At 28.8% G+C, this 13935-nt stretch overlaps 1 long non-coding RNA gene across 1 annotated transcript; it reads right to left on the bottom strand.

Annotated features, from left to right (window-relative positions):
* Positions 1–6382: 6382 nt before the first annotated feature.
* LOC128558697 (uncharacterized) lies at positions 6383–11857 on the bottom strand. Its single transcript, XR_008371862.1, has 4 exons — positions 11719–11857; positions 10095–10230; positions 9320–9488; positions 6383–8838 (listed from the first exon to the last, which is right to left on the bottom strand). It is a non-coding gene; the product is annotated as an uncharacterized LOC128558697 (long non-coding RNA).
* Between the last annotated feature and the right edge of the window lie 2078 nt (positions 11858–13935).

Raw genomic sequence — 13935 nt, 5'->3', positions numbered from 1 at the left:
GTAACAGGTTTGAAAGGTTCGAAATATTGTATATTCTATAAATCATTGTTTAATATGCTACGTAGAAAGATGATAAACTGTAATACTTGAAAATATTGAAAGTTGCTGAATTGTCAAACCTGTCACAAAACATGTAGCCCAAGGGTTAAACAGGTATACTTAGTTGTTTATATCATTTACTTCCGGGATTAAAGTTAGATATGTTAAGGAAAAAGGCACGACGAATTGGTAAATTTTACATAGCGGCTAGACTGCTTAATTAAATATATATGCTAAAAATATAATTAGCTACGATCAGGTCAGTTAGATTGGGAGTTAGAGAGAAAGATGGTTAAAAATGCTAGATTAAAAAGGTCACCTTTACTTAAAAATATCTAGCTAAAATGTTATGTTTAAATTTTAAAAAGACTGTTGCTATGATAAATAAAACTGGTTAAAAGGTTATGTTTGTTGTATTGAAGGGCCCCCGCTACGTTACAATATTACTTCCTTATTTTACTCATTCATAAACTAGCGTAAATATTTACCAAGATTTCAAACAGACTATTGGGTAAAAAACACTCAACCGATAAAAATCAACGGGTTTTCTATACAGTAAAAAAAGATATACCGTAATCGCTTTTGTGTTATAATAATAGCAGTACGTGACATTTCTGAAAATGATAATGAATTCAGTTTTATAAATAACTGACACATTTTTGGAAAACTGTAATACGGTTTTTGTTTACTAATACTAGAACATTCGTTGTGTTAAGTCACGTAAACTTTGTAGCAGTTTAGTATTTGGCGTAATAAATAAGGATTTAAAGATTAAAAATGTAAGTGTTGTTTCATTTTCTTTTACTGACTTTGAAAAATGTGTTTTTGACAAATAAATATTTCTTTACTTTGTAGTGCTATTAAAATTTTTTTTATTTATTCATTTCAGGAGTTTTGAAGAGTTCTTTAAAGATATTGATTGTCAAAACTGTGGCTTTGAGAGAGAAATACCCTAACGACCCTGATGTGCAAAAATTGGAATGAAATATACTGAAAAAGATACTATGATCTTCTCATTCAACATATTTGGAATCAGAGAATTTCAAATACTTCAAGAAGAAACACTAATTAAAACAAAAATTACAGATTTTAAAAACAAAGTACTTCTAAAACAATGATGTCGTCCGTATCAAAACAAACGAAATATGATAAAATAGAAAAAATTCAACAATCATATTCGAAAAAAAGAAGGTTAACTTGCGACTGTGATTATCGGGAGAACCAACGATTGATTTACGTATTAAAGCTTTGGGAACGTTTTGAATTGATCAGCTCGGATAAACGGAATGTAGTTTTAAATTTCCGCGAACAAAGGACATGTTTTAAAAGATTTAAAAAAACTATAAAGAAAGGAAAAGAAAGGTTTTATGGATATACTAAAAAATCATGGTTTCGTTTATTCATTATCACATTGCAATTTTTAATACGTTTATATGATTTTGCAATGACTCATAATAAAAATTACATTGTGCTTTATCTTGAGTATATTTGTAAAAATTTTTAAACAATCATTAAGAAAATCTTTCAAGAATTGACTTGGTGAATACAAATAAGTCACTCAACCGTAGGATTATATTATAATCACATGCACGAATGAACATCATAATATTACGTTTTCTTGAAATCATTCAACCGTAGGATTATTTTATAATCACATGCACGAAATGAACATCAAAAATATACGTTTTCTTGAAATCATTCAACGTAGGATTATATTATAATCACATGCACGAATGAACATAATAATATTTCATATTGTCAAATTATTCAACTGTAGGATTATTTATAATCAAATGCATGAATGAACATTATTGAAAAGTAGTATGAAATATAACGCTTATGATACATTTTTGTAAGTAGTAAAGAATATACGGCCCTTGGTACATTTTAATACTTTTTAATACATTTTAACTCATTTTATTAAAATAATTTATAATTGTTTGTTCATTTACTCTTTGATTGTTAACTTTTAGTATTTTATAAATAAATCATAAAACGGTATTTTATCTTGTAACATTTTTATAAAAAATAAACAATAATAACCACAGAGTGTACTTGTTTTGTCTTGATATTGAAATGTTGTTATATTTGACCCCAGGTATATAATTAATTACTTCCTTTGTGGAGGAAGTCCAAATGGATCGAAGTACAAAGTATTCAAGTAACAAACCCAATGTGTTCCAGGTCCAGCAAAGTCATCTAATTGTTATTCCGCACTGTCTTTGCTTTGTTTTTAAAATAAATTTAATAAATTATTTCTACAAAATACACCCTAAAGTTTTTAATTTTTAATTGTTTTACCCATTGTTCAATTTCAAAGTTAGAAATTGGTTTGTTATAAATTTTATTTTTTTTTTACTATAGGAATTCGTCTGTAAGGTCTTTTCTGAGAATCAATCTGTGACCAAAACCTTTGGTTCCCCGGGGAATTTATAAATTCCACCCTGGCCATGCCCCTTACCACTTAACAAAGATGTAATCAAAGTATTCCTAGACTAGCAGCCAGCATACCCAGGAACCCGCCATTTTGTTTTTGTTTTTGTGTTAATTTAATCACTCCAGATCCTACTGTTGCTTTCTTTGATTAGTGTAAGATATGGTGATATCATATTTCTCTTATCATTGCTACTGAAATTCTTCCCCCTGGGAGAAGAGAGGACCCTTTGGGGTCCGATCATACCTTTCCCCAAAGTAATTTAAACTGACACCAGTAGGCCAGTCCAGAAAGGGCTCCAATGCCTAAGGGGCTAATATTTTGGAGCTATTTTTGCTGCCATTGGAAGAATTGTTTTTTCCTAACAAACCAGCCAAAGCTCCTAAAAATCCGCCATTTTGACCTTGACTGGACATTTGTTTTTTTGAAATTTTAATTTTAATCCCTTCTTATTTGCAACAGCTTTTTTAATTTGATTAATTTGTGTTTTTGTTAAAAGTAAAGGGAAGTTTCCATGTAATTGTTCATGTTTTAATCTAAAAGTATGTGGAATTTTATTATTATAAGCTTGTGCTAAATTTTTCTTTGTCCATTTGTAAGGGTTTAAATTTATATTCAATATAAATTTTATGACATTATATATTTAAAATTTATTTTATTTAAACATTTAAAAAGTCATTTCCAATAGTATTTATTTCAACTGTTTCTTCATACAAAACAATTGCGTAAACACGAATATTAGCTGCTGGTGGAATATTTAATTTAGCTGTTAATGTAATATGCTTAGGATCTTCTGTTATTACTTCCTTTTTAATTCAAAGTTAAATGAATAAATCCAAATAATCTAGAAAAATTTGATCTATTTAGCAGGCTTTCCCGTAGTCTTATTATTTTTTTTATAATAATAATTAATTACATCATCATATATTCTTGATATACTTGTGTATTCTGTTTCTGGATAAAAAAACACCATTACCAACTTCAAGACAAGATTCCAATGTACAATTATAATTATTACATTTACCTTTAAAAGTATCCAACGGTGTGGGTTATGTTGTTTGAATTACTTTTGTCAGGTCGTTGTAAATAAACAAATACATTGTTGTGGTTTTGTTACACCAGCAGTTATTCTAAAGGTTATATTATTTTGTTGTGTATCAGGTTGATTGCGTCCACCATTTCCCCAAGGTATACCATCTTGTTTTTGTAAATCTTTCAGAAATTAAATTAAGTCCAAATTTATTAAAAACCAAACGTGGGAAACCCATAGAATTAATTTTGTTACAATTACCCTACCTGGATTCAGCAGCATTAGCTCTAAAATTAATTCATCATCATCTGTCAGCTGCAGTGTTATTTGAATTTGACTTGGAGGTAAAATATAGTTTCTAAAACCCCGAAAAAATGAATAATTATTTAATGGAAATTTTAGCATTTACCTCATTACCACCTTGGATTAATAACTTTTCCCAGTAGCAAAACCTTCAGTATATTCAGCTTGGTCATCCGTACTTTCAGCAACAGCAGTAGTATCAAAGAGATAAATTCATTGTTCCAGTTGAACTGCATAATCATTAGATAATTCAACTAAATCTTTTACATTTATTACTTTGTATAAATTATTACAATCATATACAATTTTCCCATTTTGTTTAACCACTAATGATCAATTAATGAAGCTGCATTATTAATTAGAGCAATTTGGTCTCCATCAGCATAATTATTACCATTAGCAAGCTTATTTACTTTAAAACTTACTTCAAAACAACCATTAAACCAATCAAAAATGAATTTTAACATTTAATTGTAAAAATGATATCCGTTTTTTTGTTGCTTAACATTATTTCCCAAGACAGATATTAAAGCTGTATCTAATTGAAAAGGAGTTAATTCATATCTTTCACAATTTTGTTTTGTCTAAACATGTATATATTTATATTATTTTTTTTTTTTATTAAAGTTAAAACTTTTAGTTTTTATTAAAGTTAAAAAATTTAGTTTTTATAAATTAATCTGTTAATACGTTTACGTTGAGTTGAAGTTCCAGATCCCGACAATATTCTATTTATTCTCATATGAATATCCTCCTCTTTATTATTATTATTTTTTTTATTTTTACTGTTATTCTTTTCCCTTTTAATTCCTTAGCAATTAAATTACCAACTGCCGGAGCAGGTTTTTTTTTTAAATTTTTCAACAATTTTTTTTAGCAGCTAAATTTCCAACTTCTTTTTCCAACCTTTTTGTTCCACTTTCTAGTGCTGCTTTTCCTGCTGTTTCCAAAGCTTTTTTTTCCCGCTGTACTAATTTAAGATGCAACTCCGCTTGAAAACAATTTCGTTAAAGTGTCAAAGATACCTGTTCCTGTATGATTTCTTTTCCCGTGTGAGCATCAACATAAATAAAATTCCTTTATTTTTGTCATAAACTTTTTTGTACATATATAAAACTAAAATTTATAATTTCATATTTTTTAATATTAGTGTAAAACTTGTTTCAACCTCATAAAAATTAATTATTCTACCAAATACATCTGTAATATATATTCTAATTGAAATTTAAAAATATATTTATTAATTTCAGAATATCCAACTCTTTGTGGTTCTTTTGTAAATGGATAAGCCCTTTTAAATCTGCAGTACTTAAAGCATAAAAAAATATCACTGAAATTACTATAACAGGTGAAGTTCAATAAGATCACAATGAATTTTAAATTGTATCCACAGAGTTAGTTATATTTAGTGTTGTAGTTCCCCATTCAGTTTTGTTTAAAGCTTTTTTCTCAAATCCAAGCAATGTATGAAAATTTGACATTCTTAAATCCAACATAAAATTATCTTTAATTGAAATCAAAATCTTAAAACTACTTAAATCAAATTCCAAACTTATTGGAGTGGACCATGGTCCCCTGATGCCTGCGGCAGCAATGTCTGATTTATCAAATTCATAATCATCATTACTTATTAATGTTTCCCTGATATAATTATTAATATCTGTGTAACTGTAAGAACCATTTGTAAATATGATATCTTTCCAATCCTTACCATTATTATAACGAATTCTTTTATTATCATATTCATCACTAATATTATGCCAAGAATAGGTCATAGTGTTAATACTGTCCAAACCAACAACATAAGTTTTATTTTTATCTAAAATTAAAGAACGACTAAATCTGATTGTAAAATCACTCGGAGTATTTTTATTATCTTTAACTGTTTCAGAACTTAATACTATTTTTTGTTCCATTTATATATTCAAGAAAAATATTTTTTATATAACATTTCATGTTGTTCTGGTAAGAGTGAATTCATTTTTAATAATTGATCTACTACCCTAATACCTTCATTTTTTAGTTCTTCATTATTATTTCCTGCATCAATCGAACCACAAATTAACTCCAACTCATTAACCAATTCTTCTGGATTACATGGACAAACGTCATAACCTTGTCCTCTAATTACTTTTTTAAATTTCATAGATCTTTTATTGATAGGTAATCCTGACTTTTCTGTTAATTCTTTGAATATTTTTCTTGAATGAATTGAATGTTTTTTATTATTGTTATATCTTTTATTAATCAAATCAATCAAATCATTATCTACTTCAGTATTAATAACTTCTTTTCCAGTTCTTTGATCCTTAGCAATTAATTTGTTGTGACCATAAAGTTTATTTAAGTTAATAATTAAATTACCATATTATCCATTTGGTGAAACTTTATATGTGACCATGACTGAGAAAATGGGTCCAGATGAGGAAATTTGACATTTTCAGGTTTTTGCATATTTAGAAAGTATACCCATTCAGAAATAAATCCTGTAAATTTCAGATGAAAATCTTCAAAATTGTCAGTTTTATGACAGATTTTGTAACATAGATATTAAAAATAAAAACAGAACATTTCAGTTATTCTTTCTTTCTAGTTTATTTCTCACTTACTGGTAATGGCTAACAATTCTGAAATAAATTTATCTTCTGTTACAATTGCATGATATATATAAGATCCCTCCTTATTACACAAAATGATAATCAACTAAAATCTACAACAATTTCTATAAAAATATTTCTCAAATTGTGTTACCATGGCAACAAATATATTAAATTCCCTTTTCTATGATAAAACTTAAAAAAACAACATGTTCACTTAAAGTAAGGACTTTAAAAAGTAAAATATTAGAAGGCATATGTATTTATAAAAATATTCTGAAAATTTCACATGAAAATATTAAGAATGTTTGGTTTTATGACAAGTTTTTGTAACATGGGTAATAACTATAAGAATAAGTTAGATTTGTCATTGTTTCTTCATAACTTGTCTTTTAGATGCTGGTAATAAATGACTATTTTGGAAAAAAATAAACTTCTATTACTATGAAATTTTATTCTTGTGATGCATACTTAAAACAGAAAAATACAGCTAATTAAAATCTTTCATATTTTCTATGAAAACATTATTCAAATTGAGTTACCATGGCAACATATGCATTAAATTCCTTTTTCTACAATAGAACTTAAAAATAAAAGCTTAATTTGAAATAATGTTTCTTATAAGTTGAATATTTCGAAGTATATGTATTCGAAAGTAAAATTTGAAACTTTTATGTGAAAAGATATAAAATGTTTGGTTTTATGACAGATTTCGTAACACGGGTAATAACCACAAGAATAAACTATTTCAGTCGTTGTTTATTCAGTTTGTGTTTTCACTTATTGGTAATCACTGGCTATTTTTAAATAAATGAATCTTCTTTTACAAAGAATATTTAGATATTCACATAAAGTGCAAACATCTAGCTGGGTAATGTCCTTCACATTTTCTATAAAAACATTATTAAATTATGTTACCATGGTAACATATGCATTCGATTCTATTTTCTATAATAATACTTTTAAAAAGAGCTAAATTTGGAAAAGTGTTTCAGATAACTTGAATATTATAAAGTGGTATGTATTCAAGAATATTATCTCAAAATTCCATGTTAAAAAAATTAAAATGTTTTGTTTTATGACAGCATTTGTAACATGAGTAACAACTATAAGAATAAGACATTTGATTTTCTGTCATTGTTTCTTAATAACTTGCCTTTTACCTGCTGGTAATAAATGGCTATTTTGAAATAAATGAAACATATATTACTATTGATTTTTTTTATTGTTTATGCTTATTTTAAAGTAGAATACTAGAAAGTACAGCTAATTAAAAACTTTCCATATTTTCTAAGAAAATTGTGTTACCATGGCGACATATGTTTCAAATTCCCTTTTCCTACAATAATACTTAAAAACAAAAGCTTATTTTAAAAAAAGTATTTCTAATATAAGTTAAATATTTGAAAGTATAAGTACTCAGGAAAGAAATCTGAAAATTTCACATAAAAAACTTTAAGATAACAAAACAAAAAAAGTAAAAGTAGTTATTGTAAGAATAAACATTTCAGTCATCCCTTTCCCCATAATCTGTTTTTTTCACTGGCTAGTTATAACTGACAATACTGAAGAAAGTGAACATTATTTTACCATTATATTATATGCTGCAGATCCCTTAAAATACAAATCAATAATTTCAATGAAATATAATTTGAATTATGTTACTATGGCAACATACATACTAAATTCCTTTTTTCTACACTGCTACAAGCTCTGGTGAAAAGTAAATATTTATTTCCAGCCAATACATTAATGTAGGTAACTGAAACTACAGCCTTTACTTGATGTTTAACTGTAACAGCTAAACACATCTATATGAACAGCAAAACAGGCTAAAGTGTTGTGTATTAAAACGTTTGAATTCAACAACAATTTCTATCTTTTATATTCACTTCCTTTTTCAGTTCTCAGAAAAATCCTCGTCAATCACAATTTCAGTTTTCAGTTCAAGTGGTCTTGGACAAACAGAATCCTTTGACTTTTCAGACAAATACTATTCTCTTACGAGTTCATACAGGTACCATTGTCAGGCTTGTGTCATTCCATGTCAGTAATATTCGTTTGGCAAGGTGGAGTAGATTTTAATAAGTTAACTGTCTCAACTGGACTGTCACTTTTAACAATAACAATCCAGGTGTTTCTGCAGACATGTTAAAGTGGTAATACTTGGTTATCTTCTTCAAAAGTTTAAAATATTGTGATAAGATATTTCTCCACTGGTAGAATGTGACAGGATTTAAATCATTGTTGACCAACTGTGCAATGATATGACCTTTCTTTTATGACTGACACACTGTGTCAGCAATATCATGTATTATTAAAGGTCTCAGCATTCACCCTCCTCCACAGATTCTTCTAAATTCAAAAGTGCAAGTCAGATTCAAACTTTGCATGGTCTGTGATCACTGTTGAATATTCAATCGATCTGTGATATCCTGTAACAAATAAATAAAACATTTTATCTTAAATAATTAACCCGGGAGTCGCTTTATTTAATAAAAGCAGAGTTATCACTATATAATAATAGATGATTCTTACAACCAATGCTCTAAAATATTGACTGACAGACAGCGTGCTGTCAGTATATAAAATGTACTTTGTTTGTAGATTTTGATTACTGCAAATAGGATATTCTAAAACACATTTTTTTGCATTTATTGTGTTAACCCTTAACTTGCTAAATTTGCAAAATGGACTACGCCATCTTAAATAGAGACAGTACTATTTATAGCTTATAGGGGGTTCTCATAGAAAATTTGCTGACTAAATATCAAACACAGCAGATCATGATCAGACTGCACAGATGTGCAGGTTGATCTTGATCTGCACAGATGGCAAAGGCAGACATAGCTGCCTCAATCAGCCTAAGGGTTAAAAGTATACACTGTTTTAACAGCTATCAAAAATGGTTGTTACCTAGTAAAACTCTCCACACACCATACCACAGCAAGATGTTATTTCTATCCTAGCTAGCAACATTGTCAAAATGGAATACCAATACAGGTAGTGATGTACCATGCTCACAAGTTGTCTGCTCCTTAACCAACTGAGCTGCTTTCATAAACAAGAGGAAACACTTGCCTACCTGAAAAAACATTTAAAAGTCTTTGGTAAAAGTATCTGTTATCTTCATGTATCTCAGGAACCTTTACAGTCTTCATTCTAATCCTTATTCTTGGTGCAATAAAACTGGTAAAAAAATTCAATCACATCACAATTTCTAAGTCAAGAATGGGTTAATTAAATTTGAAAATAATCACATTACAATTAAACTAAATTACAATTAATTGATTTACTTCAAATAATTAATTAAAATTCCTATTATTTAGAACTCTTCTACAACTTAATGAGATATCAACTTCTACACATGTACATGTAGTGTTAAGCATTCAAATTATCTATGTACTTATTGAGTGCCACAGACTTTTCTCAGGCTAATAGCCAATGTAATGAAGACTTTACACAAAATGATCCTCCTTAAAACCGGATTGTTGAAATTAAATTTCAATAATGCCAGTTTTGTCAGTTTAAGCCATTCAATAGTCACAGTACATGCACATACATTACACAAATCATTAGTGTAGAAGTAGACTTATTTTGTATAGGCTCCAACAAAACCTAGACACAGGTATAATTTAATAATATATTGCATTAGAATTATAATAGGAGCCATTAGCTGCATGTTACTTACCTGATTCCTCAAAGCACATCCAAAATATGTTACATTTTCTTCAGATCTTAAAGTAAACAGATCAATTTCCTGGCTAGTGTAGGGTATATGAACCAGCTGTAGTGGAATGAACCATCAAAGGAACAAGGAATATTATCTGAAAGAAGATACATTACATGTACTGTAAACATCACTAAAAATCAAAAACTGAATACTTAATTAATAATGTGATTGTGAAAGGTTTCATTAACTTACCACAAAATGCTTTAAAAGTTCTTATACTATGAATCTATGTTTTAAAGGATCATAAATTGTTTTACACACAGCAACTTGAGCAAGGCTCAAAAATTAAAAAAATAAGATTTTCATTATATTCATAACTTTATCATGACATCACAGTACATTAGGGGTTCTAATTGACCAATCAGAGGGCTGCATTTTCGAGTACCTGCCAGTTTCCACTTGGGTATAACGAAGTATATTTACAATGAAGATACAGTGACTTCAGAAATAGATATCACACTATTTTAGAAATCAAATTCAGATTTTTCACTGCACATGCCCCAGATGATGCTACAAACAACAAAACTTTGAAGTTTCACTGAAATATTATATCGATTTAATACCTTTATTTTAGTTAAAAGTTTAAGATTTTACACAGGGAGTCTATGATAAAGTCCGAGTAAAATGTAATCAATACCCAAGTGAAATAAGTATCATTCCGCAATATTTTGGACATGTTAAAATTATGAATAGCATAAATTCCCACTATCCATATACAATCATCCTGTTACAAAACATTCTGAATCAACAATAATGGAAAGAGAGTAGTCACCAGACAGAAATAACATGACTTATGAGACCCACAGCAGAAACAGTTACCACTTTATAAATGGAAGCGTCTAGACATCCGGTAAGCAGAAACCTAGCCAGTGTTTTAGCCAACCGGTAACAGGACGCCTAGCCTATCCTATCCTATAGGGGTTTTCTAGTCGTCCGGTAATCAATTTTAAAATATTGTCTGAATAAGCCTTACAGGTGAATATTCAAACCTTAGTATGCCAAAAAAAAAATAATACAATAAATTTATTCATTACGGTATTCATATATAAAATGATCGCCAAACAGCTAGAAAAACATTCGCGGAGAGATTAGTCGTCTTGTTGCCGGACAGCTAGAATTATGCAGGGTAGGCATCCGGTTACCGGACATCTACATATTTCCTTTTAAAATACCTTGGCTACTACTGTGAGACGGGACTTTTCGAGAAATGATGTGACATAGGCAGGCATCTGTAAGTCTGCATCAAATTTATTAATTATCATAGCTACATGTATTTTGTATTTTTCCATACTAATGCTCAGTGATGCTTACTATGGACAATGAAATAATTTGATGAATCCTGGTCACAATGTGTAAGAAGCTGCCTGCCGTCAATAATCTTTGTGACAACCCAACTGGCCATTTTATATTAAATACACAGGCATAATGAAATCATCTGTGTTTAGTGGCCACAAGATAAATTTCATAAATTTCCCTCGGTATGTTTTGGATTCACTTCCGGGTAAAAGACAGCCTTATTTCAGTGAAAGTTTAAAATATATTAGAGAATCTACATTAACAACTGTTTATAAACGGTACTTACCAAATCAGTAAACAGTATTACAAGTCTCAGATCCCTTCATCGTTGAACAAAAGGTAGTTAAACAAAAGTAAACTTCACATGCTTCCCTGATAAAATCCGAAACCGGAAACATACATTAGCGAAGGGGAAACAACTGATTATGAACGAAATAGTTTGTCTCAGGCGTAATACCACTATTTTTTTACAGGTCTGATGTCTGAATATTCTTTCTCTAGTAGGCTGTTATCAGTCATGTAACAAGCAGTCGTACTTTAACGGTCAAACTTTTGCTAATTAAAACATGTGTAAGAAAGCTGCGCGCGTAAACTTGGCGCAACTTTAGACGTCGTTTCTCGATATTGCGTCATGCCGCATCTGGACCGCTTTTCAAAGACGACGTCACATATGGGTTATGATATCTTATTCCTTTTCCCATATACTTTTTTCCTTGTTTTAAAATATCAATGATTACGTCTCTATATTTTTTATAATTTTCCGACTTAGCTATAATTGCTTCCTTTTGCTTCAGATCGAAATTTGTTTTGTTTTTCTTTCTAGTTATTGCACCAGATTCATTACCCAATTTTTTATATCCTTTTATGCCTTTTCTATGATATTTTCTACTTCTTCTCTAGTCATTTTTTCATCTGGATCTTTAGATTTGCTGTGAAAAAAATCAAACACTTCTTGCGGAGTATAATATTGTTTTTCATCTAAAAGATCTAAATCAATATCTTTATTAAAATTAACTGTAAATTCTTTTGGTCTTGCTCCCAATTTTTCTTCTAATTCTTCTGATTCTTCAGGAAATTCTCTAGTGTCTTCAAACTCATTATTTTCATCATCCAAACCCATATGATCTTTCGGTGGTAATAATCGTATTGGTTCTTGGAATAGCTCTTCCAACCCTTTTAGATTTTCTGCTTCTTGTATCTTATCAGCAAACTGTTCTGGAATTAATGCCAGTTGTTCTTTAATTCCAGGTAATGCTTTTAACTGACTTGATAATTGTTCTTTTTGACTTTTTATTCCTTCAGTAATTGGCTTATAAATTTCAGTATACATGTCCAGATTTGTAGCTTTTCTTATTTTTTCTCTCATTATTTCTTCTCTAAGAGCTCTCATCTTTTGCCCGACTAAGTTTTTTCTTATTCTTATTTCATTAAGTTTTGATTGCATTTATATAATAACGTAAGATAATGTAAAATAATGTAAAATAATGTAATATAATGTAAGATAATGTATTATTATATATAAATGGAAATTCCAAATTATGATACAAAAAGTGATAAATCTAATAACTTTAAACAATTTAAGCAATATCCCTTTATGCCAGATTCATGTTTTAGAATGTTAATATGTGGATCTTCTGGATCTGGAAAAACAAATACACTAATGCATATACTTCGAAAACCTCTTATATATTATGATAAATTATACTTATATGCTAAAAACCTAGAACAATCTAAATATCAAGATTTAATTAACAACTTAAGTCAAATTGCAAAAAAATTAAAGTAGATCCAAATGAAATACTTGAATATTCAGCTGATCCCAACCAAATTGAACCTTGTGAGAATCTTGAATTAGAAAAACAAAAAGTAGTAATATTTGATGATTTTGTATGTGAAGATAAAAAAGTTCAAAATGAAATAACAAAATACTTTATTCAAGGACGTCACAAAAACTGTTGTGTTATTTATTTAAGTCAGTCTTACTATAAAACACCAAAAGATATCCGTATTAACTGTTCACATTATATTTTATTTGAAAGTCCAGGTAAACGAGAAAATGATATGATTTGTAATGAACAAAATATTAACCCTAACTCTTTTGCTAATGCAACAAATCAAAAATATGATTTCTTATATATTGACAAACCAAGGAAGTTTTTTAGAAAAAACTTTACTGGTAATATATAATAATTATATAATGGGAGTTTTTAATAATATAGAACAAATAAGTGAACCTGGCAGTATAAGTAAAGTTAAATTTGATATTGATTTAAGTGATTATGCTACTAAAAAACAATTCAAAAAACTTAAAAAGGAAACGGAATCGTATCTTCACAAAAATAAGGAACTTGATAACACAATGAACAGAGCATTAGATATGGGAGGTAATGAAATAATCAACCTAGGAGATCCAGATAAACCAAACGATGCAGTTTCAAGACGATTTATGTTTAAAAAAGTTCAAAGTGTAATAGATAACTATAATCTTGAAGACATCAAATCT

The sequence above is a fragment of the Mercenaria mercenaria genome, chromosome 7 (genome assembly GCF_021730395.1).
Source record: "Mercenaria mercenaria strain notata chromosome 7, MADL_Memer_1, whole genome shotgun sequence".
Classification (NCBI taxonomy): Eukaryota; Metazoa; Mollusca; class Bivalvia; order Venerida; family Veneridae; genus Mercenaria; species Mercenaria mercenaria.
Note: the sequence above shows the minus strand (reverse complement) of the source record. Positions and strands in the feature narration are given on the sequence as shown.